The sequence below is a fragment of the Cricetulus griseus genome, chromosome X (assembly GCF_003668045.3).
Source record: "Cricetulus griseus strain 17A/GY chromosome X, alternate assembly CriGri-PICRH-1.0, whole genome shotgun sequence".
NCBI lineage: Eukaryota > Metazoa > Chordata > Mammalia > Rodentia > Cricetidae > Cricetulus > Cricetulus griseus.
Window position 1 is genome coordinate 99,089,730 of NC_048604.1, and position 26,726 is coordinate 99,116,455.

Below are 26,726 nucleotides of genomic sequence, written 5' to 3' on the forward strand. Positions count from 1 at the left end.
TTCCCCTTCAGACAGACAGTCAGGTTCACTCCTTAAGAATGTAGGAGAATAGCCTGCAGATAGTCAATCAGGGTCACTCTTAGGGATTGTAGGGGGATACCCTTCAGACAGTGTATAGGGATACTCCTTAGGAATGCAGGTGGAGTCTCCTTCTGACAGTAAATCAGGGTCACTCCTCAGGAATGCAGGTGGAGTCCCCTGCAGACAGTCCGTCAGGGTCACTCCGTAGGACTTAGATCGATTCCTCTTCTGACAGTCAGACAGGGTCACTCCTAAGTTTGCAGGTGTATTCCCCTTCAGATAGTCACTCAGGGTCACACCTTAGGAATGGAGGAGGATACCCTTCAGAAAGTTAGTTAGGGTTAGCCCTTAGGACTGCAGGTATAGTCCCCTTCAGAATGTCAGTCAGGGTTACACCACCGGACCACAGGTAGAGTCCCCTTCAGACAGTCAGAAAAGGGCACTCCTAAGTACGGAAGGTGTATTCACCATCAGACAATCAGTCAAAGTCACTGCTTAGGACTGCAGGTGGAGTCCCCTTCAGAATGTCAGTCAGGGTTACACCACCGGCCACATGTAGAGTCCCCTTCAGACAGTCCGAAAAGGTCACTCCTAAGTACAGAAGGTGTATTCACCATTAGACAATCAGTCAAGGTCACTGCTTAGGACTGCAGGTGGAGTCCCCTTCACACATCAGTCAGGGACACTCCTCAGGAATGGAGGTGGAGTTCCCTTCAGACATCAGTCAGGGTCAGTCCTTAGGAATGGAGGTGGAGTCCCCTTCAGACTGTCAGACAGGGTCACTCCTAAATATTAGGTATAGTCCTCTACTGACTGTCATTCACCGTCTCAAATTAGGAATGTAGGGGGATAACCTTCAGACAGTCAGTCAGGGTTACTCTTTAGTACTGCAGGTGGTGTCCCCTTAGACAGACAATCAGGGTCACTCCTTAGGATTACAAGTGGAGTCCCCTTCTGACAGTCAGACATGGTCACTCCTATGTCTGAAGGTGTAGACCCCTTCAGATTGTTGCTAGTGTCACTTCTTAGGCCTGTAGAGGGTACCCTTCATACAGTTAGTATGGGTTTCTCCTTAGGACTGCAGGTCCTTCTACTGGTAGATCAGTCAGTGTCACTCCTTAGGACTTCAGGTGTATTCCCCTTCAGACAGTCAAAGGGGGTCTCTCCTAAGACCTGAAGGCGGTGTCCTCTTCAGAGAGTCAGTCAGGGTCACTCCATAGGACCACAGGTAGTGTCCCCTTCATACAGTCAGTCAAGGACACTCCTAAGTCCTGAAGGTATAGTAACCTTCAGATAGTCAGTCAGGGTCACTCATTAGGACTGCAGGTGAAGTCCCCTTCAGACTTTCAGTCAGGGTCACTCCTTAGTACTGCAGGTGGAGTCCCCTTCTGACACTCAGACAGGGTCACACCTAAGTCTAAAGGTGCAGTTGCTTCAACTCTCATACTGCTTAGGATGGTAGGACGATACCCTTCAGACAGTCAGTTAGGGTAACTCCTTAGGCCTGTCTGTGGAGTCCCCTTCTGACAGTCAGAAGAAGTCACTCCTAAGTCCTGAAGGTGTATTCCCCTTCAGACAGACAGTCAGGTTCACTCCTTAAAAATGTAGGAGGATAGCCTGCAGATAGTCACTCAGGGTCACTCTTAGGGACTGTAGGGGGATACCCTTCAGACAGTGTATAGGGATACTCCTTAGGACTGCAGGTGGAGTCTCCTTCTGACAGTCAGTCAGGGTAATTCCTCAGGAATGCAGGTGGAGTCCCCTGCAGCCAGTCCATCAGGGTCACTCCGTAGGACTTAGATGGATTCCTCTTCTGACAGTCAGACAGGGACATAAGATTGAAGGTGTAGTCCCCTTCAGATTGTCACTCAGGGTCACACCTTAGGAATGGAGGAGGATACCCTTCAGAAAGTTATTTAGGGTTAGTTATTAGGACTGCAGGTGTAGTCCCCTTCAGAGTGTCAGTCAGGGTCCCAACACAGGACCACATGTAGAGTCCCCTTCAGACAGTCAGAAGAGGTCACTCCTAAGTCCTGAAGGTGTATTCCCCTTCAGACAGACAGTCAGGTTCACTCCTTAAGAATGTAGGAGAATAGCCTGCAGATAGTCAATCAGGGTCACTCTTAGGGATTGTAGGGGATACCCTTCAGACAGTGTATAGGGATACTCCTTAGGAATGCAGGTGGAGTCTCCTTCTGACAGTAAATCAGGGTCACTCCTCAGGAATGCAGGTGGAATACCCTGCAGACAGTCCATCAGGGTCACTCCGTAGGACTTAGATCGATTCCTCTTCTGACAGTCAGACAGGGTCACTCCTAAGATTGAAGGTGTAGTCCCCTTCAGATTGTCACTCAGGGTCACACCTTAGGAATGGAGGAGGATACCCTTCAGAAAGTTAGTTAGGGTTAGCCCTTAGGACTGCAGGTATAGTCCCCTTCAGAATGTCAGTCAGGGTTATACCACCGGACCACAGGTAGAGTCCCCTTCAGACAGTCAGAAAAGGGCACTCCTAAGTACGGAAGGTGTATTCACCATCAGACAATCAGTCAAAGTCACTGCTTAGGACTGCAGGTGGAGTCCCCTTCAGAATGTCAGTCAGGGTTACACCACCGGCCACAGGTAAAGTCCCCTTCAGACAGTCAGAAAAGGTCACTCCTAAGTACAGAAGGTGTATTCACCATTAGACAATCAGTCAAGGTCACTGCTTAGGACTGCAGGTGGAGTCCCCTTCACACATCAGTCAGGGACACTCCTCAGGAATGGAGGTGGAGTTCCCTTCAGACATCAGTCAGGGTCAGTCCTTAGGAATGGAGGTGGAGTCCGCTTCAAACTGTTAGACAGTGTCACTCCTCAATATTAGGTGTAGTACTCTACTGACTGTCATTCACTGTCTCTAATTAGGAATGTAGGGGGATAACCTTCAGACAGTCAGTCAGGGTTACTCTTTAGTACTGCAGGTGGTGTCCCCTTCAGACAGTCAATCAGGGTCACTCCTTAGGACTACAGGTGGAATCATCTTCAGACAGTCAGAAGAGGTCACTCCTAAGTCCTGAAGGTGTATTCCCCTTCAGACAAATAGTCAGGTTCACTCCTTAGGAATGTAGGAGGATGGCCTGCAGATAGTGACTCAGGGTCACTCTTAGGAACTGTAGGGGGATAAACTTCAGACAGTGTATAGGGATACTCCTTAGGCCTTTAGGTGGATCTCCTGACAGTCAGTCAGGGTCATTCCTTAGGACCACAGGTACAGTCCCCTTCTGACAGTCAGTCAGGGTTACTCCTTAGGACTACAGGTAGAATCCCCTGCAGACAGTCAATCAGGGTCACTCCTTAGGATTACAGGTGGAGTCCCCTTCTCACAGTCAGACATGGACACTCCTACGTCTAAGGTGTAGACTCCTTCAGATTGTTGCTAGTGTCACTCCTTAGGCCTGTAGAGGGTACCCTTCATACAGTTAGTATGGGTTTCTCATTAGGACTGCAGGTCCTTCTACCGGTAGGTCAGTCAGTGTCACTACTTAGGACTTCAGGTGTATTCCCCTTCAGACAGTCTAAGGGGGTCTATCCTAAGACCTGAAGGCGGTGTCCTCTTCAGAGAGTCAGTCAGGGTCACTCCATAGGACCACAAGTAGTGTCCCCTTCATACAGTCAGGCAAGGACACTCCTAAGTCCTGAAGGTACAGTAACCTTCAGATATTCAGTCAGGGTCACTCATTAGGACTGCAGGTGAAATCCCCTTCAGACAGTCAGTCAGGGTCACTCCTTAGGACTGAAGGTGGAGTCCCCTTCTGACACTCAGACAGGGTCACACCTAAGTCTGAAGGTGCAGTTGCTTCAATGTCATTCAGGGTTACTGATTAGGATGGTAGGACGATACCCTTCAGACAGTCAGTTAGGGTAACTCCTTAGGACTGTCGGTGGAGTCCCCTTCTGACAGTCAATCAGTGTCACTCCTCAGGAATGCAGGTGGAGTCCCCTGCAGACAGTCCGTCAGGGTCACTCCGTAGGACTTAGATGGATTCCTCACCTGACAGTCAGACAGGGTCACTCCTAAGATTGAAGGTATAGTCCCCTTCAGGTTGTCACTCAGGGTCACACCTTAGGAATGGAGGAGGATACCCTTCAGAAAGTTAGTTAGGGTTAGTTATTAGGACTGCAGGTGTAGTCCCCTTCAGAGTGTCAGTCAGGCTCCCAACACAGGACCACATGTAGAGTCCCCTTCAGACAGTCAGAAGAGGTCACTCCTAAGTCCTGAAGGTGTATTCCCCTTCAGACACACAGTCAGGTTCACTCCTTAAAAATGTAGGAGGATAGCCTGCAGATAGTCACTCAGGGTCACTCTTAGGGAATGTAGGGGGATACCCTTCAGACAGTGTATAGGGATACTCCTTAGGACTGCAGGTGGAGTCCCCTTCTGACAGTCAGTGTCACTCTCAGGAATGCATGTGGAGTCCTCTGCAGACAATCTCTCAGGGTCACTTCGTAGGACTTAGATGGATTCCTCTTCTGACAGTCAGACAGGGTCACCTCTAAGATTGAAATTGTAGTCCCCTTCAGATTGTCACTCAGGGTCACACCTTAGGACTGGAGGAGGATACCCTTCAGAAAGTTAGTTAGGGTTAGCTTTTAGAACTGCAGGTGTAGTCCCCTTCAGAGTGTCAGTCAGGGTCCCACCACAGGACCACATGTAGAGTCCCCTTCAGACAGTCAGAAGAGGTCACTCCTAAGTACGGAAGGTGTTTTCACCATCAGACAATCAGTCAAGGTCACTGCTTAGGACTGCAGGTGGAGTCCCCTTCAGAATGTCAGTCAGGGTTACACCACCGGACCACAGGTAGACTCGCCTTCAGACAGTCAGAAAAGGTCACTCCTAAGTACGGAAGGTGTATTCACCATCAGACAATCAGTCAAGGTCACTGCTTAGGACTGCAGGTGGAGTCCCCTTCACACATCAGTCAGGGACACTCCTCAGGAATGGAGGTGGAGTTCCCTTCAGACATCAGTCAGGGTCACTCCTTAGGAATGGAGGTGGAGTCCCCTTCAGACTGTCAGACAGGGTCACTCCTAAATATTAGGTGTAGTCCTCTACTGATTGTCATTCACCGTCTCTAATTAGGAATGTAGGGGAATAACTTTTGGACAGTCAGTCAGGGTCACTCTTTAGGACTGCAGGTGGTGTCCCCTTCAGTCAATCAGGGTCACTCCTTAGGACTACAGGTGGAATCATCTTCAGACAGTCAGAAGAGGTCACTCCTAAGTCCAGAAGGTGTATTCCCCTTCAGACAGACAGTCAGGTTCACTCCTTAGGAATGTAGGAGGATAGCCTGCAGATAGTCACTCAGGGTCACTCTTAGGGACTGTACGGGATACTCTTCAGACAGTGTATAGGGATACTCCTTAGGCCTGCAGGTGGAGTCTCCTGACAGTCAGTCAGGGTCATTCCTTCGGACCACAGGTAGAGTCCCCTTCTGACAGTCAGTCAGGGTTACTCCTTAGGACTACAGGTAGAGTCCCCTGCAGACAGTCAGTCAGGGTCACTCCTTAGGATTACAGGTGGAGTCCCCTTCTGACAGTCAGACATGGTCACTCCTACGTCTGAAGGTGTAGTCCCCTTCAGATTGTTGCTAGTGTCACTCTTTTCGCCTGTAGGAGGATACCCTTCATACAGTTAGTAAGGGTTTCTCATTAGGACTGCAGGTCCTTCTACCGGTTGGTCAGTGAGTGTCACTCCTTAGGACTTCAGGTGTATTCCCCTTCAGGCAGTCAAAGGGGGTCTCTCCTAAGACCTGAAGGCAGTGTCCTCTTCAGAAAGTCAGTTAGGGTCACTCCATAGGACCACAGGTAGACTCCCCTTCATACAGTCAGTCAAGGACACTCCTAAGTCCTGAAGGTATAGTAACCTTCAGATAGTCAGTCAGGGTCACTCATTAGGACTGCAGGTGAAATCCCCTTCAGACAGTCAGTCAGGGTCACTCCTTAGGACTGAAGGTGGAGTCCCCTTCTGACACTCAGACAGGGTCACACCTAAGTCTGAAGGTGCAGTTGCTTCAACTGTCATTCAGGGTTACTGATTAGGATGGTAGGACGATACCCTTCAGACAGTCAGTTAGGGTAACTCCTTAGGACTGTCGGTGGAGTCCCCTTCTGACGGTCAGTCAGTGTCACTCCTCAGGAATGCAGGTGGAGTCCCCTTCAGAGTGTCAGTCAGGGTCCCAACACAGGACCACATGTAGAGTCCCCTTCAGACAGTCAGAAGAGGTCACTCCTAAGTCCTGAAGGTGTATTCCCCTTCAGACACACAGTCAGGTTCACTCCTTAAAAATGTAGGAGGATAGCCTGCAGATAGTCACTCAGGGTCACTCTTAGGGACTGTAGGGGGATACCCTTCAGACAGTGTATAGGGATACTCCTTAGGACTGCAGGTGGAGTCCCCTTCTGACAGTCAGTGTCACTCTCAGGAATGCATGTGGAGTCCTCTGCAGACAATCTCTCAGGGTCACTTCGTAGGACTTAGATGGATTCCTCTTCTGACAGTCAGACAGGGTCACCTCTAAGATTGAAATTGTAGTCCCCTTCAGATTGTCACTCAGGGTCACACCTTAGGACTGGAGGAGGATACCCTTCAGAAAGTTAGTTAGGGTTAGCTTTTAGAACTGCAGGTGTAGTCCCCTTCAGAGTGTCAGTCAGGGTCCCACCACAGGACCACATGTAGAGTCCCCTTCAGACAGTCAGAAGAGGTCACTTGTAAGTCCTGAAGGTGTATTCCCCTTCAGACAGACAGTCAGGTTCACTCCTTAACAATGTAGGATAGCCTGCAGATAGGCACTCAGGGACTGTAGGGGGATACCCTTCAGACAGTGTATAGGGATACTCCTTAGGACTGCAGGTGTAGTCTCCTTCTGACAGTCAGTCAGGGTCACTCCTCAGGAATGCAGGTGGAGTCCGCTGCAGACCGTCCGTCAGGGTCCCTCCGTAGGACTTAGATGGATTCCTCTTCTGACAGTCAGACAGGGTCACTCCTAAGATTGAAGGTGTAATCCCCTTCAGATTGTCACAAGGGTCACACCTTAGGACTAGAGGAGGATACCCTTCAGAGAGTTAGTTAGGGTTAGTTATTGGGACTGGAGGTGTAGTCCCCTTCAGAGTGTCAGTCAGGGTCCCACCCCAGGACCACTTGTAGAGTCCCCTTGAGACAGTCACAAGAGGTCACTCCTAAGTCCTGAAGGTGTATTCCCCTTCAGACAGACAGTCTGGTTCACTCCTTAAGAATGTAGGAGGATAGCCTGCAGATAGTCACTCAGGGTCACTCTTAGGGACTGTAGGGGGATATCCTTCAGACAGTGTATAGGGATACTCCTTAGGCCTGCAGGTGGACTCTCCTGACAGTCAGTCAGGGTCATTCCTTAGGACCACAGGTAGAGTCCCCTTCTGACAGTCAGTCAGGGTTACTCCTTAGGACTACAGGTGGAGTCCCCTGCAGACAGTCAGTCAGGGTCACTCCTTAGGACTACAGGTGGAGTCCCCTTCTGACAGTCAGACATGGCCACTCCTACGTCTGAAGGTGTAGTCCCCTTCAGATTGTTGCTAGTGTCATTCCCTAGGCCTGTAGAAGGATATCCTTCATACAGTTAGTAAGGGTTTCTCCTTAGGACTGCAGGTGGAGTCCCTTCTACCGGTAGGTTAGTCAGTGTCAGTCCTTAGGACTGCAGGTGTATTCCCCTTCAGAGAGTCAACGACAGTCTCTCCTAAGACCTGAAGGTTGTGTCCCCTTCAGACATTCAGTCACGGTCACTCCATAGGACCACAGGTACAGTCCCCTTCATACAGTCAGTCAAGGACACTCCTAAATCCTTAAGGTGGAGTCCCCTTCAGAAAGTCAGTCAGGGTCACTCATTAGGATTCCAGGTGAAGTCCCCTTCACACAGTCAGTCAGGGTCACTCCTTAGGACTGCAGGTGGAGTCCCCTTCTGACACTCAGCCAGAGTCACACCTAAGTCTGAAGGTGCAGTCGCTTCACACTGTCATTCAGGGTTACTCGTTAGGATGGCTGGAGGATACCCTTCAGACAGCCAGTTAGGGTAACTCCTTAAGACTGCTGGTAGAGTCCCCTTCTGACAGTCAGACAGGGTCACTAATAAGATTGAAGGTGTAGTCCCCTTCAGATTGTCACTCAGGGTCACACCTTAGAACTGGAGGAGGATACCCTTCAGAAAGTTAGTTAGGGTTAGTCATTAGGACTGTAGGTGTAGTCCCCTTCAGAGTGTCAGTCAGGGTCACACCACAGGACCACAGGTAGATTCCTCTTCAGACAGTCAGAAAAGGTCTCTCCTAAGTAATGAAGGTGTATTCATCTTCAGACAATCAATCAGGGTCACTCCTTAGGACTGCAGGTGGAGTCCCCTTCAGACATCAGTTAGGGACACACCATAGGAATGCAGGTGCAGTTCCCGTCAGACATCAGTCAGGGTTACTCCTTAGGAATGGATGTGGAGTCCCTTTCAGACCATCAGGCAGGGTTACTCTTAAGTATTAGGTGTAGTCCTCTTCAGACTGTCACTCACCCTCACTCCTTAGGAATGTAGGGGGATAGCCCTCAAACAGTCACTCAGGTTTAGTCCTTAGGAGGGCAGGTGGTGTCCCCTTCAGACAGTCATTCAGGGTCCTTCCGTAGGACTGACTGCAGGTGGAGTCCCCTTCTGACATTCAGACAGGGTCACTCTTAAGTAATAGGTGTAGTTCTGTTCACACTGTCACTCACCGTCACTCCTTAGTAATGTAGGGGTATACCCTTCAGAGAGTTATTTAGGGTTATTTCTTAGGACCTCAGTTGGAGTCCCATTCTGACAGTCATTCAGGGTCACTCTTTAAGCATGCACGTGGAGTCCCCCTTGGACAATCAGAATTGGTCACTCCTACGTCTGAAGGTACAGTCGCCTCACACTGTCATTCAGGGTTCCTGCTTAGGACTGTAGGATGATACGCTTCAGAGAGTTAGTTAGGGTTACTCCTTAGGACAGTAGGTGGAGTCCCCTTCTGACAGTCAGTCAGGGTCACTCCTTAGGACTACAGGTGGAATCATCTTCAGACAGTCAGAAGAGGTCACTCCTAAGTCCTGAAGGTGTATTTGCCTTCAGACAGACAGTCAGGTTCACTCCTTAGGAATGTAGGAGGATAGCCTGCAGATAGTCACTCAGGGTCACTCTTAGGAACTGTAGGGGGATACACTTCAGACAGTGTATAGGGATACTCCTTAGGTCTGCAGGTGGAGTCTTCTTCAGACAGTCAGTCAGGGTCATTCCTTAGGACCACAGGTACAGTCCCCTTCTGACATCAGCCAGGGTTACTCCTTAGGACTTCAGGTGGAGTCCCTGCAGACAGTCAGTCAGGGTCACTCCTTAGGACTACAAGTGGAGTTCCCTTCTGACAGTCAGACATGGTCACTCCTACGTCTGAAGGTCTAGTCCCCTTCAGATTGTTGCTAGTGTCACTCCTTAGGCCTGTAGGAGGATAACCTTCATACAGTTAGTAAGGGTTTCTCCCTAGGACTGCAGGTGGAGTCCCTTCTACCGATAGGTCAGTCAGTGTCACTCCTTACAACTGCAGGTGTATTCCCTTCAGACAGTCAACAAGGGGCTCTCCTAAGACCTGAAGGTGGTGTCCTCTTCAGACAGTCAGTCAGGGTCACTCCATAGGACCACAGGTACAGTCCCCTTCATACAGTCAGTCAAGGACACTCCTAAGGCCTGAAAGTGTAGTCCCCTTCAGTAAGTCAGTCAGGCTCACTCATTAGGACTGCAGGTGAAGTCCACTTCAGACAGTCAGTTAGGGTCACTCCTAGGAATGGAGGTGGAGTCCCCTTCAGACTGTCAGGCAGGGTCACTCCTAAATATTAGTAGTAGACCTCTTCAGACTGTCATTCACCATCACTACTTAGGAATGTAAGGGGATAACCTTCAGACACTCAGTCAGGGTTACTCTTTAGGACAGTAGGTGGTGTCCCCTTCAGACAGTCATTCAGGGTCACTCCTTAGGATACAGGTGGAACCATCTTCAGACAGTCAGAAGAGGTCACTCCTAAGTCCTGAAGGTGTATTCCCCTTCAGACAGACAGTCAGGTTCACTCCTTAAGAATGTAGGAGGATAGCCTGCAGATAGTTACTCAGGGTCACTCTTAGGGATTGTAGGCGGATACCCTTCAGACAGTGTATAGGAATACTCCTTAGGACTGCAGGTGGTGTCTCCTTCTCACAGTCAGTCAGGGTCACTCCTCAGGAATGCAGGTGGAGTCCCTTGCAGACAGTCCATCAGGGTCACTCTGTAGGACTTAGATGGATTCCTCTTCTGATAGTCAGAAGAGTTCACTCCTAAGTCCTCAAGGTGTATTCCCCTTCAGACAGACAGTCAGGTTCACTCCTTAAGAATGTAGGAGGATAGCCTGCAGATAGTTACTCAGGGTCACTCTTAGGGATTGTAGGCGGATACCCTTCAGACAGTGTATAGGAATACTCCTTAGGACTGCAGGTGGTGTCTCCTTCTGACAGTCAGTCAGGGTCACTTCTCAGGAATGCAGGTGGAGTCCCTTGCAGACAGTCCATCAGGGTCACTCTGTAGGACTTAGATGGATTCCTCTTCTGACAGTCAGACAGGGTCACTCCTAAGTTTGAAGGTGTAGTCCCCTTCAGATTGTCACTCAGGGTCACACCTTAGCACTGGAGGAGGATACTCTTCAGAAAGTTATTTAGGGTTAGTTATTAGGACTGCAGGTGTAGTCCCCTTCAGAGTGTCAGTCAGGGTCTGAACACAGGACCACATGTAGAGTCCCCTTCAGACAGTCAGAAGAGGTCACTCCTAAGTCCTGAAGGTGTATTCCCCTTCAGACAGACAGTCAGGTTCACTACTTAAGAATGTAGGAAGATAGCCTGCAGATAGTCAATCAGGGTCACTCTTAGGGATTGTAGGGGGATACCCTTCAGACAGTGTATAGGGATACTCCTCAGGAATGCAGGTGGAGTCTCCTTCTGACAGACAATCAGGGTCACTCCTCAGGAATGCAGGTGGAGTCCCCTGCAGACTGTCAGACAGGGTCACACTTAAGTCTAAAGGTGCAGTTGCTTCAACTGTCATACTGCTTAGGATGGTAGGATGATACCCTTCAGACAGTCTGTTAGGGTAACTCCTTAGGACTGTTGGTGGAGTCCCCTTCTGACAGTCAGAAGAGGTCACTCCTACGTCCTGAATGTGTATTCCCCTTCAGACAGACAGACAGGTTCACTCCTTAAGAATGTAGGAGGATAGCCTGCAGATAGTTTCTCAGGGTCACTCTTACGGATTGTAGGCAGATACCCTTCAGACAGTGTATAGGAATACTCCTTAGGACTGCAGGTGTTGTCTCCTTCTGACAGTCAGTCAGGGTCACTCCTCAGGAATGCAGGTGGAGTCAATTGCAGACAGTCCATCAGGGTCACTCTGTAGGACTTAGATGGATTCCTCTTCTGACAGTCAGACAGGGTCACTCCTAAGTTTGAAGGTGTAGTCCCCTTCAGATTGTCACTCAGGGTCACACCTTAGCACTGGAGGAGGATACCCTTCAGAAAGTTAGTTAGGGTTAGCCCTTAGGACTGCAGGTATAGTCCCCTTCAGAATGTCAGTCAGGGTTACACCACCAGACCACAGGTAGAGTCCCCTTGAAACAGTCAGAAAAGGTCACTCCTAAGTACGGAAGGTGTATTCACCATCAGACAATCTGTCAAGGTCACTGCTTAGGACTGCAGGTGGAGTCCCCTTCAGAATGTCAGTCAGGGTTACACCACCGGACCACAGGTAGACTCGCCTTCAGACAGTCAGAAAAGGTCACTCCTAAGTACGGAAGGTGTATTCACCATCAGACAATCAGTCAAGGTCACTGCTTAGGACTGCAGGTGGAGTCCCCTTCACACATCAGTCAGGGACACTCCTCAGGAATGGAGGTGGAGTTCCCTTCAGACATCAGTCAGGGTCACTCCTTAGGAATGGAGGTGGAGTCCCCTTCAGACTGTCAGACAGGGTCACTCCTAAATATTAGGTGTAGTCCTCTACTGATTGTCATTCACCGTCTCTAATTAGGAATGTAGGGGAATAACTTTTGGACAGTCAGTCAGGGTCACTCTTTAGGACTGCAGGTGGTGTCCCCTTCAGTCAATCAGGGTCACTCCTTAGGACTACAGGTGGAATCATCTTCAGACAGTCAGAAGAGGTCACTCCTAAGTCCAGAAGGTGTATTCCCCTTCAGACAGACAGTCAGGTTCACTCCTTAGGAATGTAGGAGGATAGCCTGCAGATAGTCACTCAGGGTCACTCTTAGGGACTGTAGGGGATACTCTTCAGACAGTGTATAGGGATACTCCTTAGGCCTACAGGTGGAGTCTCCTGACAATCAGTCAGGGTCATTCCTTCGGACCACAGGTAGAGTCCCCTTCTAACAGTCAGTCAGGGTTACTCCTTAGGACTACAGGTAGAGTCCCCTGCAGACAGTCAGTCAGGGTCACTCCTTAGGATTACAGGTGGAGTCCCCTTCTGACAGTCAGACATGGTCACTCCTACGTCTGAAGGTGTAGTCCCCTTCAGATTGTTGCTAGTGTCACTCTTTTCGCCTGTAGGAGGATACCCTTCATACAGTTAGTAAGGGTTTCTCATTAGGACTGCAGGTCCTTCTACCGGTAGGTCAGTGAGTGTCACTCCTTAGGACTTCAGGTGTATTCCCCTTCAGGCAGTCAAAGGGGGTCTCTCCTAAGACCTGAAGGCAGTGTCCTCTTCAGAAAGTCAGTTAGGGTCACTCCATAGGACCACAGGTAGACTCCCCTTCATACAGTCAGTCAAGGACACTCCTAAGTCCTGAAGGTATAGTAACCTTCAGATAGTCAGTCAGGGTCACTCATTAGGACTGCAGGTGAAATCCCCTTCAGACAGTCAGTCAGGGTCACTCCTTAGGACTGAAGGTGGAGTCCCCTTCTGACACTCAGACAGGGTCACACCTAAGTCTGAAGGTGCAGTTGCTTCAACTGTCATTCAGGGTTACTGATTAGGATGGTAGGACGATACCCTTCAGACAGTCAGTTAGGGTAACTCCTTAGGACTGTCGGTGGAGTCCCCTTCTGACGGTCAGTCAGTGTCACTCCTCAGGAATGCAGGTGGAGTCCCCTTCAGAGTGTCAGTCAGGGTCCCAACACAGGACCACATGTAGAGTCCCCTTCAGACAGTCAGAAGAGGTCACTCCTAAGTCCTGAAGGTGTATTCCCCTTCAGACACACAGTCAGGTTCACTCCTTAAAAATGTAGGAGGATAGCCTGCAGATAGTCACTCAGGGTCACTCTTAGGGAATGTAGGGGGATACCCTTCAGACAGTGTATAGGGATACTCCTTAGGACTGCAGGTGGAGTCCCCTTCTGACAGTCAGTGTCACTCTCAGGAATGCATGTGGAGTCCTCTGCAGACAATCTGTCAGGGTCACTTCGTAGGACTTAGATGGATTCCTCTTCTGACAGTCAGACAGGGTCACCTCTAAGATTGAAATTGTAGTCCCCTTCAGATTGTCACTCAGGGTCACACCTTAGGACTGGAGGAGGATACCCTTCAGAAAGTTAGTTAGGGTTAGCTTTTAGAACTGCAGGTGTAGTCCCCTTCAGAGTGTCAGTCAGGGTCCCACCACAGGACCACATGTAGAGTCCCCTTCAGACAGTCAGAAGAGGTCACTCCTAAGTACGGAAGGTGTATTCACCATCAGACAATCAGTCAAGGTCACTGCTTAGGACTGCAGGTGGAGTCCCCTTCAGAATGTCAGTCAGGGTTACACCACCGGACCACAGGTAGACTCGCCTTCAGACAGTCAGAAAAGGTCACTCCTAAGTACGGAAGGTGTATTCACCATCAGACAATCAGTCAAGGTCACTGCTTAGGACTGCAGGTGGAGTCCCCTTCACACATCAGTCAGGGACACTCCTCAGGAATGGAGGTGGAGTTCCCTTCAGACATCAGTCAGGGTCACTCCTTAGGAATGGAGGTGGAGTCCCCTTCAGACTGTCAGACAGGGTCACTCCTAAATATTAGGTGTAGTCCTCTACTGATTGTCATTCACCGTCTCTAATTAGGAATGTAGGGGAATAACTTTTGGACAGTCAGTCAGGGTCACTCTTTAGGACTGCAGGTGGTGTCCCCTTCAGTCAATCAGGGTCACTCCTTAGGACTACAGGTGGAATCATCTTCAGACAGTCAGAAGAGGTCACTCCTAAGTCCAGAAGGTGTATTCCCCTTCAGACAGACAGTCAGGTTCACTCCTTAGGAATGTAGGAGGATAGCCTGCAGATAGTCACTCAGGGTCACTCTTAGGGACTGTAGGGGATACTCTTCAGACAGTGTATAGGGATACTCCTTAGGCCTGCAGGTGGAGTCTCCTGACAGTCAGTTAGGGTCATTCCTTCGGACCACAGGTAGAGTCCCCTTCTGACAGTCAGTCAGGGTTACTCCTTAGGACTACAGGTAGAGTCCCCTGCAGACAGTCAGTCAGGGTCACTCCTTAGGATTACAGGTGGAGTCCCCTTCTGACAGTCAGACATGGTCACTCCTACGTCTGAAGGTGTAGTCCCCTTCAGATTGTTGCTAGTGTCACTCTTTTCGCCTGTAGGAGGATACCCTTCATACAGTTAGTAAGGGTTTCTCATTAGGACTGCAGGTCCTTCTACCGGTAGGTCAGTGAGTGTCACTCCTTAGGACTTCAGGTGTATTCCCCTTCAGGCAGTCAAAGGGGGTCTCTCCTAAGACCTGAAGGCAGTGTCCTCTTCAGAAAGTCAGTTAGGGTCACTCCATAGGACCACAGGTAGACTCCCCTTCATACAGTCAGTCAAGGACACTCCTAAGTCCTGAAGGTATAGTAACCTTCAGATAGTCAGTCAGGGTCACTCATTAGGACTGCAGGTGAAATCCCCTTCAGACAGTCAGTCAGGGTCACTCCTTAGGACTGAAGGTGGAGTCCCCTTCTGACACTCAGACAGGGTCACACCTAAGTCTGAAGGTGCAGTTGCTTCAACTGTCATTCAGGGTTACTGATTAGGATGGTAGGACGATACCCTTCAGACAGTCAGTTAGGGTAACTCCTTAGGACTGTCGGTGGAGTCCCCTTCTGACGGTCAGTCAGTGTCACTCCTCAGGAATGCAGGTGGAGTCCCCTTCAGAGTGTCAGTCAGGGTCCCAACACAGGACCACATGTAGAGTCCCCTTCAGACAGTCAGAAGAGGTCACTCCTAAGTCCTGAAGGTGTATTCCCCTTCAGACACACAGTCAGGTTCACTCCTTAAAAATGTAGGAGGATAGCCTGCAGATAGTCACTCAGGGTCACTCTTAGGGACTGTAGGGGGATACCCTTCAGACAGTGTATAGGGATACTCCTTAGGACTGCAGGTGGAGTCCCCTTCTGACAGTCAGTGTCACTCTCAGGAATGCATGTGGAGTCCTCTGCAGACAATCTCTCAGGGTCACTTCGTAGGACTTAGATGGATTCCTCTTCTGACAGTCAGACAGGGTCACCTCTAAGATTGAAATTGTAGTCCCCTTCAGATTGTCACTCAGGGTCACACCTTAGGACTGGAGGAGGATACCCTTCAGAAAGTTAGTTAGGGTTAGCTTTTAGAACTGCAGGTGTAGTCCCCTTCAGAGTGTCAGTCAGGGTCCCACCACAGGACCACATGTAGAGTCCCCTTCAGACAGTCAGAAGAGGTCACTTGTAAGTCCTGAAGGTGTATTCCCCTTCAGACAGACAGTCAGGTTCACTCCTTAACAATGTAGGATAGCCTGCAGATAGGCACTCAGGGACTGTAGGGGGATACCCTTCAGACAGTGTATAGGGATACTCCTTAGGACTGCAGGTGTAGTCTCCTTCTGACAGTCAGTCAGGGTCACTCCTCAGGAATGCAGGTGGAGTCCGCTGCAGACCGTCCGTCAGGGTCCCTCCGTAGGACTTAGATGGATTCCTCTTCTGACAGTCAGACAGGGTCACTCCTAAGATTGAAGGTGTAATCCCCTTCAGATTGTCACAAGGGTCACACCTTAGGACTAGAGGAGGATACCCTTCAGAGAGTTAGTTAGGGTTAGTTATTGGGACTGGAGGTGTAGTCCCCTTCAGAGTGTCAGTCAGGGTCCCACCCCAGGACCACTTGTAGAGTCCCCTTGAGACAGTCACAAGAGGTCACTCCTAAGTCCTGAAGGTGTATTCCCCTTCAGACAGACAGTCTGGTTCACTCCTTAAGAATGTAGGAGGATAGCCTGCAGATAGTCACTCAGGGTCACTCTTAGGGACTGTAGGGGGATATCCTTCAGACAGTGTATAGGGATACTCCTTAGGCCTGCAGGTGGACTCTCCTGACAGTCAGTCAGGGTCATTCCTTAGGACCACAGGTAGAGTCCCCTTCTGACAGTCAGTCAGGGTTACTCCTTAGGACTACAGGTGGAGTCCCCTGCAGACAGTCAGTCAGGGTCACTCCTTAGGACTACAGGTGGAGTCCCCTTCTGACAGTCAGACATGGCCACTCCTACGTCTGAAGGTGTAGTCCCCTTCAGATTGTTGCTAGTGTCATTCCCTAGGCCTGTAGAAGGATATCCTTCATACAGTTAGTAAGGGTTTCTCCTTAGGACTGCAGGTGGAGTCCCTTCTACCGGTAGGTTAGTCAGTGTCAGTCCTTAGGACTGCAGGTGTATTCCCCTTCAGAGAGTCAACGACAGTCTCTCCTAAGACCTGAAGGTTGTGTCCCCTTCAGACATTCAGTCACGGTCACTCCATAGGACCACAGGTACAGTCCCCTTCATACAGTCAGTCAAGGACACTCCTAAATCCTTAAGGTGGAGTCCCCTTCAGAAAGTCAGTCAGGGTCACTCATTAGGATTCCAGGTGAAGTCCCCTTCACACAGTCAGTCAGGGTCACTCCTTAGGACTGCAGGTGGAGTCCCCTTCTGACACTCAGCCAGAGTCACACCTAAGTCTGAAGGTGCAGTCGCTTCACACTGTCATTCAGGGTTACTCGTTAGGATGGCTGGAGGATACCCTTCAGACAGCCAGTTAGGGTAACTCCTTAAGACTGCTGGTAGAGTCCCCTTCTGACAGTCAGACAGGGTCACTAATAAGATTGAAGGTGTAGTCCCCTTCAGATTGTCACTCAGGGTCACACCTTAGAACTGGAGGAGGATACCCTTCAGAAAGTTAGTTAGGGTTAATTATTAGGACTGTAGGTGTAGTCCCCTTCAGAGTGTCAGTCAGGGTCACACCACAGGACCACAGGTAGATTCCTCTTCAGACAGTCAGAAAAGGTCTCTCCTAAGTACTGAAGGTGTATTCATCTTCAGACAATCAATCAGGGTCACTCCTTAGGACTGCAGGTGGAGTCCCCTTCAGACATCAGTTAGGGACACACCATAGGAATGCAGGTGGAGTTCCCGTCAGACATCAGTCAGGGTTACTCATTAGGAATGGATGTGGAGTCCCTTTCAGACCATCAGGCAGGGTTACTCTTAAGTATTAGGTGTAGTCCTCTTCAGACTGTCACTCACCCTCACTCCTTAGGAATGTAGGGGGATAGCCCTCAAACAGTCACTCAGGTTTAGTCCTTAGGAGGGCAGGTGGTGTCCCCTTCAGACAGTCATTCAGGGTCCTTCCGTAGGACTGACTGCAGGTGGAGTCCCCTTCTGACATTCAGACAGGGTCACTCTTAAGTAATAGGTGTAGTTCTGTTCACACTGTCACTCACCGTCACTCCTTAGTAATGTAGGGGTATACCCTTCAGAGAGTTATTTAGGGTTATTTCTTAGGACCTCAGTTGGAGTCCCATTCTGACAGTCATTCAGGGTCACTCTTTAAGCATGCACGTGGAGTCCCCCTTGGACAATCAGAATTGGTCACTCCTACGTCTGAAGGTACAGTCGCCTCACACTGTCATTCAGGGTTCCTGCTTAGGACTGTATGATGATACGCTTCAGAGAGTTAGTTAGGGTTACTCCTTAGGACAGTAGGTGGAGTCCCCTTCTGACAGTCAGTCAGGGTCACTCCTTAGGACTACAGGTGGAATCATCTTCAGACAGTCAGAAGAGGTCACTCCTAAGTCCTGAAGGTGTATTCGCCTTCAGACAGACAGTCAGGTTCACTCCTTAGGAATGTAGGAGGATAGCCTGCAGATAGTCACTCAGGGTCACTCTTAGGAACTGTAGGGGGATACACTTCAGACAGTGTATAGGGATACTCCTTAGGTCTGCAGGTGGAGTCTTCTTCAGACAGTCAGTCAGGGTCATTCCTTAGGACCACAGGTACAGTTCCCTTCTGACATCAGCCAGGGTTACTCCTTAGGACTTCAGGTGGAGTCCCTGCAGACAGTCAGTCAGGGTCACTCCTTAGGACTACAAGTGGAGTTCCCTTCTGACAGTCAGACATGGTCACTCCTACGTCTGAAGGTCTAGTCCCCTTCAGATTGTTGCTAGTGTCACTCCTTAGGCCTGTAGGAGGATAACCTTCATACAGTTAGTAAGGGTTTCTCCCTAGGACTGCAGGTGGAGTCCCTTCTACCGATAGGTCAGTCAGTGTCACTCCTTACGACTGCAGGTGTATTCCCTTCAGACAGTCAACAAGGGGCTCTCCTAAGACCTGAAGGTGGTGTCCTCTTCAGACAGTCAGTCAGGGTCACTCCATAGGACCACAGGTACAGTCCCCTTCATACAGTCAGTCAAGGACACTCCTAAGGCCTGAAAGTGTAGTCCCCTTCAGTAAGTCAGTCAGGCTCACTCATTAGGACTGCAGGTGAAGTCCACTTCAGACAGTCAGTCAGGGTCACTCCTAGGAATGGAGGTGGAGTCCCCTTCAGACTGTCAGGCAGGGTCACTCCTAAATATTAGTAGTAGACCTCTTCAGACTGTCATTCACCATCACTACTTAGGAATGTAGGGGGATAACCTTCAGACACTCAGTCAGGGTTACTCTTTAGGACAGTAGGTGGTGTCCCCTTCAGACAGTCATTCAGGGTCACTCCTTAGGATACAGGTGGAACCATCTTCAGACAGTCAGAAGAGGTCACTCCTAAGTCCTGAAGGTGTATTCCCCTTCAGACAGACAGTCAGGTTCACTCCTTAAGAATGTAGGAGGATAGCCAGCAGATAGTCACTCAGGGTCACTCTTAGGGACTTTAGGGGGATACCCTTCAGACAGTGTATAGGGATACTCCTTAGGACTGCAGGTGGAGTCTCCTTCTGACAGTCAGTCAGGGTCACTCCTCAGGAATGCAGGTGGAGTCCCCTGCAGACAGTCCGTCAGGGTCACTCCGTAGGACATAGATGGATTCCTTTTCTGCCAGTCAATCAGGGTCACTCCTAAGATTTAAGTTGTAGTCCCCTCAGATTGTTACTCAGGTTCACTCCTTAGGAATGTAGGAGGATAGCCTGCAGATAGTCAATCAGGGTCACTCTTAGGGACTGTAGGGGGATACCCTTCAGACAGTGTATAGGGATACTCCTTAGGTCTGCAGGTGGAGTCTCCTGACAGTCAGTCAGGGTCATTCCTTAGGACCACAGGTAGAGTCCCCTTCCTACAGTCAGTCAGGGTTACTCCTTAGGACTACAGGTGTAGTCCCCTGCAGACAGTCAGTCAGGGTCACTCCTTAGGACTACAGTTGGAGTCCCCTTCTGACAGTCAGACATGGTCACTCCTACATCTGAAGGTGTAGTCCCCTTCAAATTGTTGCTAGTGTCACTCTTTAGGCCTGTAGGAGGATACCCTTCATACAATTAGTAAGAGTTTCTCCTTAGGACTGCAGGTGGAGTCCCCTTCAGGCTTCAGTCAGGTTCACTCCTTATGAATGGAGGTGGAGTCCCCTCAGACTGTCAGACAGGGTCACTCCTAAATATTAGGTATAGTCCTCTTCAGACTGTCATTCACCATCACTACTTAGGAATGTAGAGGAATAACCTTCAGCCAGACAGTCAGGGTTACTCTTTAGCACTGCAGGTGGTGTCCCCTTCAGACAGTCCGTCAAGGTTCACTCCTAGTACTGACTGCAGGTGGAGTCCCCTTCTGACATTCAGACAGGGTCACTCCTAAGTATTAGGTATAGTCCTGTTCAGACTGTCACTCACCGTCACTCCTTAGGAATGTAGGGGGATACCCTTCAGACAGTTAGTTAGGGTTATTTCTTAGGACTGCAGTTGGAGTCCCATTCTGACTGTCATTCAGGGTCACTCTTAAAGAATGCAGGTGGAGTCCCCCTTGGACAGTCAGAATTGGTCACTCCTACGTCTGAAGGTGTAGTCCCCTTCAGATTGTTGCTAGTGTCACTCCTTAGGCCTATAGGAGGATACCCTTCATAAAGTTAGTAAGGGTTTCTCCTTAGGACTGCAGGTGGAGTCCCTTCTACCGGTAGGTCAGTCAGTGTCACTCCTTAGGACTGCAGGTGTATTCTCTTCAGACAGTCAACGAGGGTCTCTCCTAAGACCTGAAGGTAGTGTCCTCTTCAGACAGTCATTCAGGGTCACTCATTTCTACTGCAGGTGAAGTCCCCTTCAGACAGTCAGTCAGGGTCACTCCTTAGGACTGCAGGTGGAGTCCCCTTCTGATACTCAGACAGGGTCACACCTACGTCTGAAGGTGCCGTCGCTTCACACTGTCATTCAGGGTTACTGCTTAGGATGGCTGGAGGATACCCTTCAGACAGTCAGTTAGGGTAACTCCTTAGGACTGCAGGTGGAGTCCCCTTCTGACAGTCAGTCAGTGTCCCTCCTCAGGAATGCAGGTGGAGTCCCCTGCAGATACTCCGTCAGGGTCACTCCGTAGGACTTAGATGGATTCCTCACCTGACAGTCAGACAGGGTCACTCCTAAGTTTGAAGGTGTAGTCCCCTTCAGATTGTCACTCAGGGTCACACCTTAGGACTAGAGGAGGATACCCTTCAGAAAGTTAGTTATGGTTAGTTATTAGGACTGCAGGTGGAGTCCCCTTCCGAAAGTCAGTCAGGGTCACACTACCAGACCACAGGTAGAGTCCCCTTCAGACAGTCAGAAAAGTCACTCCTAAGTACGGAAGGTGTATTCACCTTCAGACAATCAGTCAGGGTCACTCCTTAGGACAGCAGGTGGAGTCCCCTTCAGACTTCAGTAGGGACACTCCTCAGGAATGGAGGTAGAGTTCCCTTCAGACATCAGTCAGGGTCACTCCTTAGGAATGGAGGTGGAGTCCCCTTCAGATTGTCAGACAGGGTCACTCCTAAATATTAGGTATAGTCCTCTTCAAACTGTCACTCACAGTCACTCCTTAGGAATGTAGGGGGATACCCTTCAGACAGTTAGTTAGGGTTATTTTTTAGGACTGCAGTTGGAGTCCTATTCTGACAGTCATTCAAGGTCACTCTTTAAGACTGCAGGTGGAGTCCCCCTTGGACAGTCAAAACTGGTCACTCCTACGTCTGAAGGTACAGTAGCCTCACACTGTCACTAGGGTTACTGCTTTGGACTGTAGGATGATACCCTACAGAGAGTTAGTTAGGGTTACTCCTTAGGACTGCAGGTGGAGTCCCCTGCAGACAGTCAGTCAGGGTCTGTCCTTAGGACTTAGGTGGATTCTCCTTCAGACTGTCACTCAGTGTCACTCCTTAGGTCTGTTGGAGGATACACTTCTGACAGTCATGTTGGATTACTCCCTAGGACTGCAGGTGTAGTCCCCTTCTGAGAGTCAGTCAGGGTCACTCCTATGTCCTGAAGGTGGAGTCCCCTTCACACAGGCAGTAAGGGTCACTCCTTAGGATTGTAGGAGGATACCAATCAGATAGTCACTCAGGGTCACTCCTTAGGTCTGCAGGTGGAGTCCCCTTCGCACAGTTAGTCAGGGTCACTCCTTAGGACATAGGTGGATTCCTCTTCTTACAGTCAGACAGGGTCACCTCTAAATCTGATGGTGTAGTCACCTTCAGATTGTCAATCAGGTTCACACCTTAGGACTGTAGAGGATACCATTCAGACAGTTAGGTTTACTCCCTAGGATTGCAGGTGGAGTCCCCCTCTGACAGTCAGTCAGGGTCACTCCATAGGACCACCGGTAGAGTCACCTTCAGACAGTCAGAAAAGGTCACTCCTAAGTCCTGAAGGTGAATTCCCCTTCAGACAATCAGTCAGGGTCACTCCTTAGGACTGCAGGTGGAGTCCCCTTCAGACATCAGTGAGGTTCACTCCTTAGGACTGCAGGTGGAGTCCCTTTCTGACTGTCACACAGGGTCACTCCTAAGTCTGAAGGTGTAGTCCCCTTCAGACTACACAGTCTGACTGTCACTCAGGGTTACTCCTTAGGACTGTATGAGGATACACTTCAGACAGTAATTTAGCTTAATTCCTTAGGACTGTAGGTGGAGTCAGACAGGGTCAATCCTAAGTCTGAAGATTCAGTGGATTGAGACTGTCACTCAGGGTCACTGCTTAGGACTATAGGAGGATACCCTATAGTCACTCCTTAGGACTGCAGGTGGAGACCATATCTGACCGTCATACTGGGTCACTCCTAAGTCTGAAGGTGTAGTCTCCTTCAGACTGTCACTCAGGGTCACTCCATAGGACTGTAGGAGGATATCCTTCTACAGTCAGTTAGGGTTACTCCTTAGGACTGCAGGTGTTTTCCCCTTCAAACAGTCAGACAGGGTCTCTCCTAAACCTGGACGTGGTGTCCCCTTCATACAGTCAGTTAGGGTCACTCCATAGGACCACAGGTAGAGTCACTTTCCGACAGACAGGGTCACTCCTTAGGACTGAAGGTGAAGTCCCCTTCTGACAGTCAGTGTCACTCCTAAGTCTGAAGGTGTAGTCACCTTCCGACTGTCGTTCAGGGTCTCTCTTTAGGACTGTAGGAGGATACCCTTCAAACAGTCAGTCAGGGTCACTCATTAGACCTGCAGGTGGAGTCCTCTTCTGACAGTCAGACAACGTCACTCCTCAGACATTCAGGCAGGATCATTCCTTAGGACCACAGGTAGAGTCCCTTTCAGACAGTCAGTCAAGATCACTCCTTAGGACAGTAGGTCGAGACCACTTTTGAAAGTCAGTCAGGGTCACTCCTAAGTCCTGAAGGTGTAGTGCCCTTCACAAGTCAGTAAGGATCACTCCTTACGAATGGAGGAGGATACCCTGAGACAGTCAGTCAGGATCACTCCTTAGTAGTGCAGGTGGAGTCCCCTTCTGATAGTCAGACAGAGTACCTCCTAAGTCTAAAGGTGTAGCCCCCTTTAGACTGTCACTCAGGGTCACTCCTTAGGACTGTAGGATGATAACATTCAGACAGTTAGTTAGGGTTACTCCTTAGGACTGCAGGTGGAGTTCACTTCTGACAGTCAGTAAGGGTCACTCCTTAGGACTGCAGGTGTAGTCCCATTCAGTCAGACATGGTCTCTCCTAAGACCTGAAGGTGGAGTCACTTTCAGACAGATAGTCAGGGTCATTCTATAGGACCACAGGTAGAGTCACCTTTAGACAGTCAGACAAGGTCACTCCTTGACCTGTCCAGCAGGTCCAGTTATTCCAGGGTCTGAAGAGGTACTGCCTGAATCATGGGCGAGAGAAAGGAGACCAATCAAGATTCTGTTGTCAAGGTCTCAGATTATTGAAGGAATAATAGGACTTATATAGGTATATGGCAGGATGGGAGTGCCTTACTGTGGTTAATATCTCTGGTGTTTTGTGTAAGCCACTATCTGAAGAACGTCTACTGCCTGGGAACATCTTACGTTCCTAGTTCTCGTGGCTGCTTATCTTCTCCTGGGATAGAACAGCCTGTGGTGACAGTTGCCAGGTGGCAGGTCTTTCAAGGACCTGTATATTCTCACCACTCTGGATGGCTCCTTGACTTATGGCTCCCAACATCTCCCCCTTTCCTTTATTATGACAAAGCGTCATGTTATTGGGTCAGGACCCCTGTCTTAGAACAACTGAGGGGTTGCATCCCTCTCTCTGGCGCCATGCCCATTGAGCCGGCCTCTACGGCCTCTGTATGGTGTGTTATCCATCGGAGGGTCCCTCAGTCTCCCGACATTGAGTATCCTGCCCTGGACGTGGGGAGGCGGGATCAAGGCCAGACCTATTAACTCCAGGCTGTCCAGGCAGGCTACAAATGACAAACTTACGGGTCTGATCGGCTAGCTGTTAGTGGGGTCAAAAAAGGAAAAGAAAGGGAAGGAAGAGGGGTCAGGGGCGTGCTGTTCCAGTCAAAACTCGCCACGGATTCCAAGGCGCAGAGGTTGGGGTGCGTAAAGAGGAGAAGTCAAGGTCTCTCTCAGGTGCTGTCAATTCCACCCTCAGTTCTGGTTCCTCAGCTACCTCTAAATCCCTTGTCTGGAGGTGATGGTAGTGAATAGTAACAGGCTCCTTAATCATGGCATCGATATGTGTCTTAACAAATCTGGTTACTTTTGCAAAGGCCCAAGGGCCGAATGATATAAGGAGGTGTAGACCCATAAGGGGTCCCAGGATACTTGGCAAAAGAGTTGATAGCCAGGGAGAAGTAGAGAACCAGTTTTGATACCAAGATTCTTGTTGTTCCCTCTGTTTTTTCCTAATTTCTAGGTTAGTTTTTACTTTCTCTATGCTGTCTTGTACCAGTCCAGTCTTATCCTTATAAAAACAGCATTCCTCTTTAAGAGCTGCAGAGGCCGCTTTCTTTAAGAAAGACAAGGTCAAGACCTCTCCTATTTTGTAACACCACTTCAGATAGAAAGACCAATGAGTCTTTTAAGTTTTGTAATCCTGTTTGTAATTCCTTTATATCTTTGTCCACTGCCATAGACAGTTGTGCATATTGCTGTTTAGAGGTGACAAGGGAAGCTATCCCTGTCCCTGACCCTGCAGCTCCTAGTCCTAAAATGACAGCCAGAGTAATGGCCAAAATAGGTTCTCTTTTCTGTCGAGACTTATCATCACCCCTCTCCCAAAATGGGAGGAGGTCTTCAGGGTCATGTATAGATAGGCGAGGCATCAGTTGTACAAGTGCACAATAATCGCGTTCATGTAAAAACTGGGCAGTAATAATGTAGGTGGTGAGTCCCAGAGAGCAAGCAAAATAGGTTCCATCAGGTGCAGCTACATATGTAGATGACTGACTGATAATGACAGTTTGGTCGCATATTGAGTGTAAGGGTTCTGGGAAATGGGGTTCCGGTCCTATAATACAGAGGCCTTTGCCTGAGACCTGACTTAAGGTCAATCCCTCAGGTTCACAGAATGCCATCTTAGTGAGGAATTCTCATTAGTGAAGATAAGATTTTCGAAAGTCAGCATGCCCTCACAGAAGGGCGGCCAAGGGGAAAAGCAAATCCAGCATTCCTGATAGCATTCCTTGGCAAAACATGGGCTGAAAGATCGAGGTGCAGACAGAGGAACTTACTGTAGCAGGGAGGCTCGAGGGGCGGGCAGTTTTAGGGAGTGTGCCATGTAAAACTGTGGCAGCTTTAGGGAGTGTGCCATGCAACACTGTGTTGGGGCCCATCACTATCGTCTGAGCCCAGGGAACAGATTTTGTTAGCTTTATCTTAAAGGTCAAGCCAATGTCTCGACCTAGCCAGTATACACAAAGTCCCCATTCCAGCCCCCTAGAGTTGACTCAGTCATATCTACTTCCTGGATCTGTGAAAGAAATATTCAGGGGGTTGCACCATCCCTTGGTAGGGGAATCAGTACAGCACAACCTGGTGCGGGCAGCCTCTTTTGAGCTGGGAATTTTTCTTTTAACTGTAATAAAATCCCAGCTGGAGGAAGGGATAGCAAGTTTGAATTTTCTCCGGGGATATCTTGAAGCCTCCGGACTGTAGGGCCTGAACCAGAGACTGGGCAATAATTTGTGCCAAAATCTGTGATTTAGCAGCAATTAATAAGTCATCCATATAATGAATAATAAATGCTTCAGGAAACTCTAATCTTAAAGGATCTACAGATTGGGCTATGAAGCGTTGACACAGCGTAGGGGAATTGGCCATGCCCTGTGGCAGGACTCGCCACTGAAAGCGAGGGTTGGGGGCAAGGTGATATTGTATCTGCAAGGACACATTCAAGCTGTGAATCTAACAGGATGGCTCTCTCCTGAGGCTTTTTATAAACCCTTTTTAAAATCATGCATCAACTTTTATTTTCTAGATTTTCCTTTTTGAACCACAAAAATTTAGTAAGGCCTGTATCCTCTCATCTGCCAAATTTTACAGAATCATCCATAGATTTCTCATGTCTCTAAGCTAACGATATAGGCCTTTGCTAACTTTTTAATTGACTATCTCCTAGGGCTCAAATCATAATTTTTCCTGTTAAGACATTGACTCATTAACTGGATGCTCTTTTTGACCCTATTAAAGTGATTTTGATATTTTTTAAACAATATCCGAGGCAATGTAAATATCTCTAATCATATCCAAGGCAATTTAGGCATTTCCATTCATCCATATTCATAAATTCACAATCACATCATGCATCCAGGTGTGGTAACACCGTTCATTCATAACTTGCATACGTCTCACATTTCGCCTTTTGCCTAGGTTATGATCAGTTTGTTAAAAAGAAAAATCCCTACTTGAAATTTCTCCTAACATAGTAACTATAGTCAATCCTTGAAATATGAGCATCCAAGATTTCAACAATTCTAAGCTTAAATATGTTGCCCTTTCTTCTTTATAAGTCCCAAATACAGTTCCTGT

General features: G+C 49.1%; 1 long non-coding RNA gene across 2 annotated transcripts in view; it reads right to left on the minus strand.

Moving 5' to 3' along the window:
• Positions 1–454: 454 nt before the first annotated feature.
• The window catches only part of LOC103159523, a 50,613-nt gene continuing 24,341 nt past the window's right edge, over positions 455–26,726 (minus strand). For both annotated transcript variants that reach the window (XR_003488354.2, XR_003488353.2), the window contains exon 9: positions 455–23,593. This is a non-coding gene — a long non-coding RNA (uncharacterized LOC103159523). The remainder of the gene's footprint in view (positions 23,594–26,726) is intronic.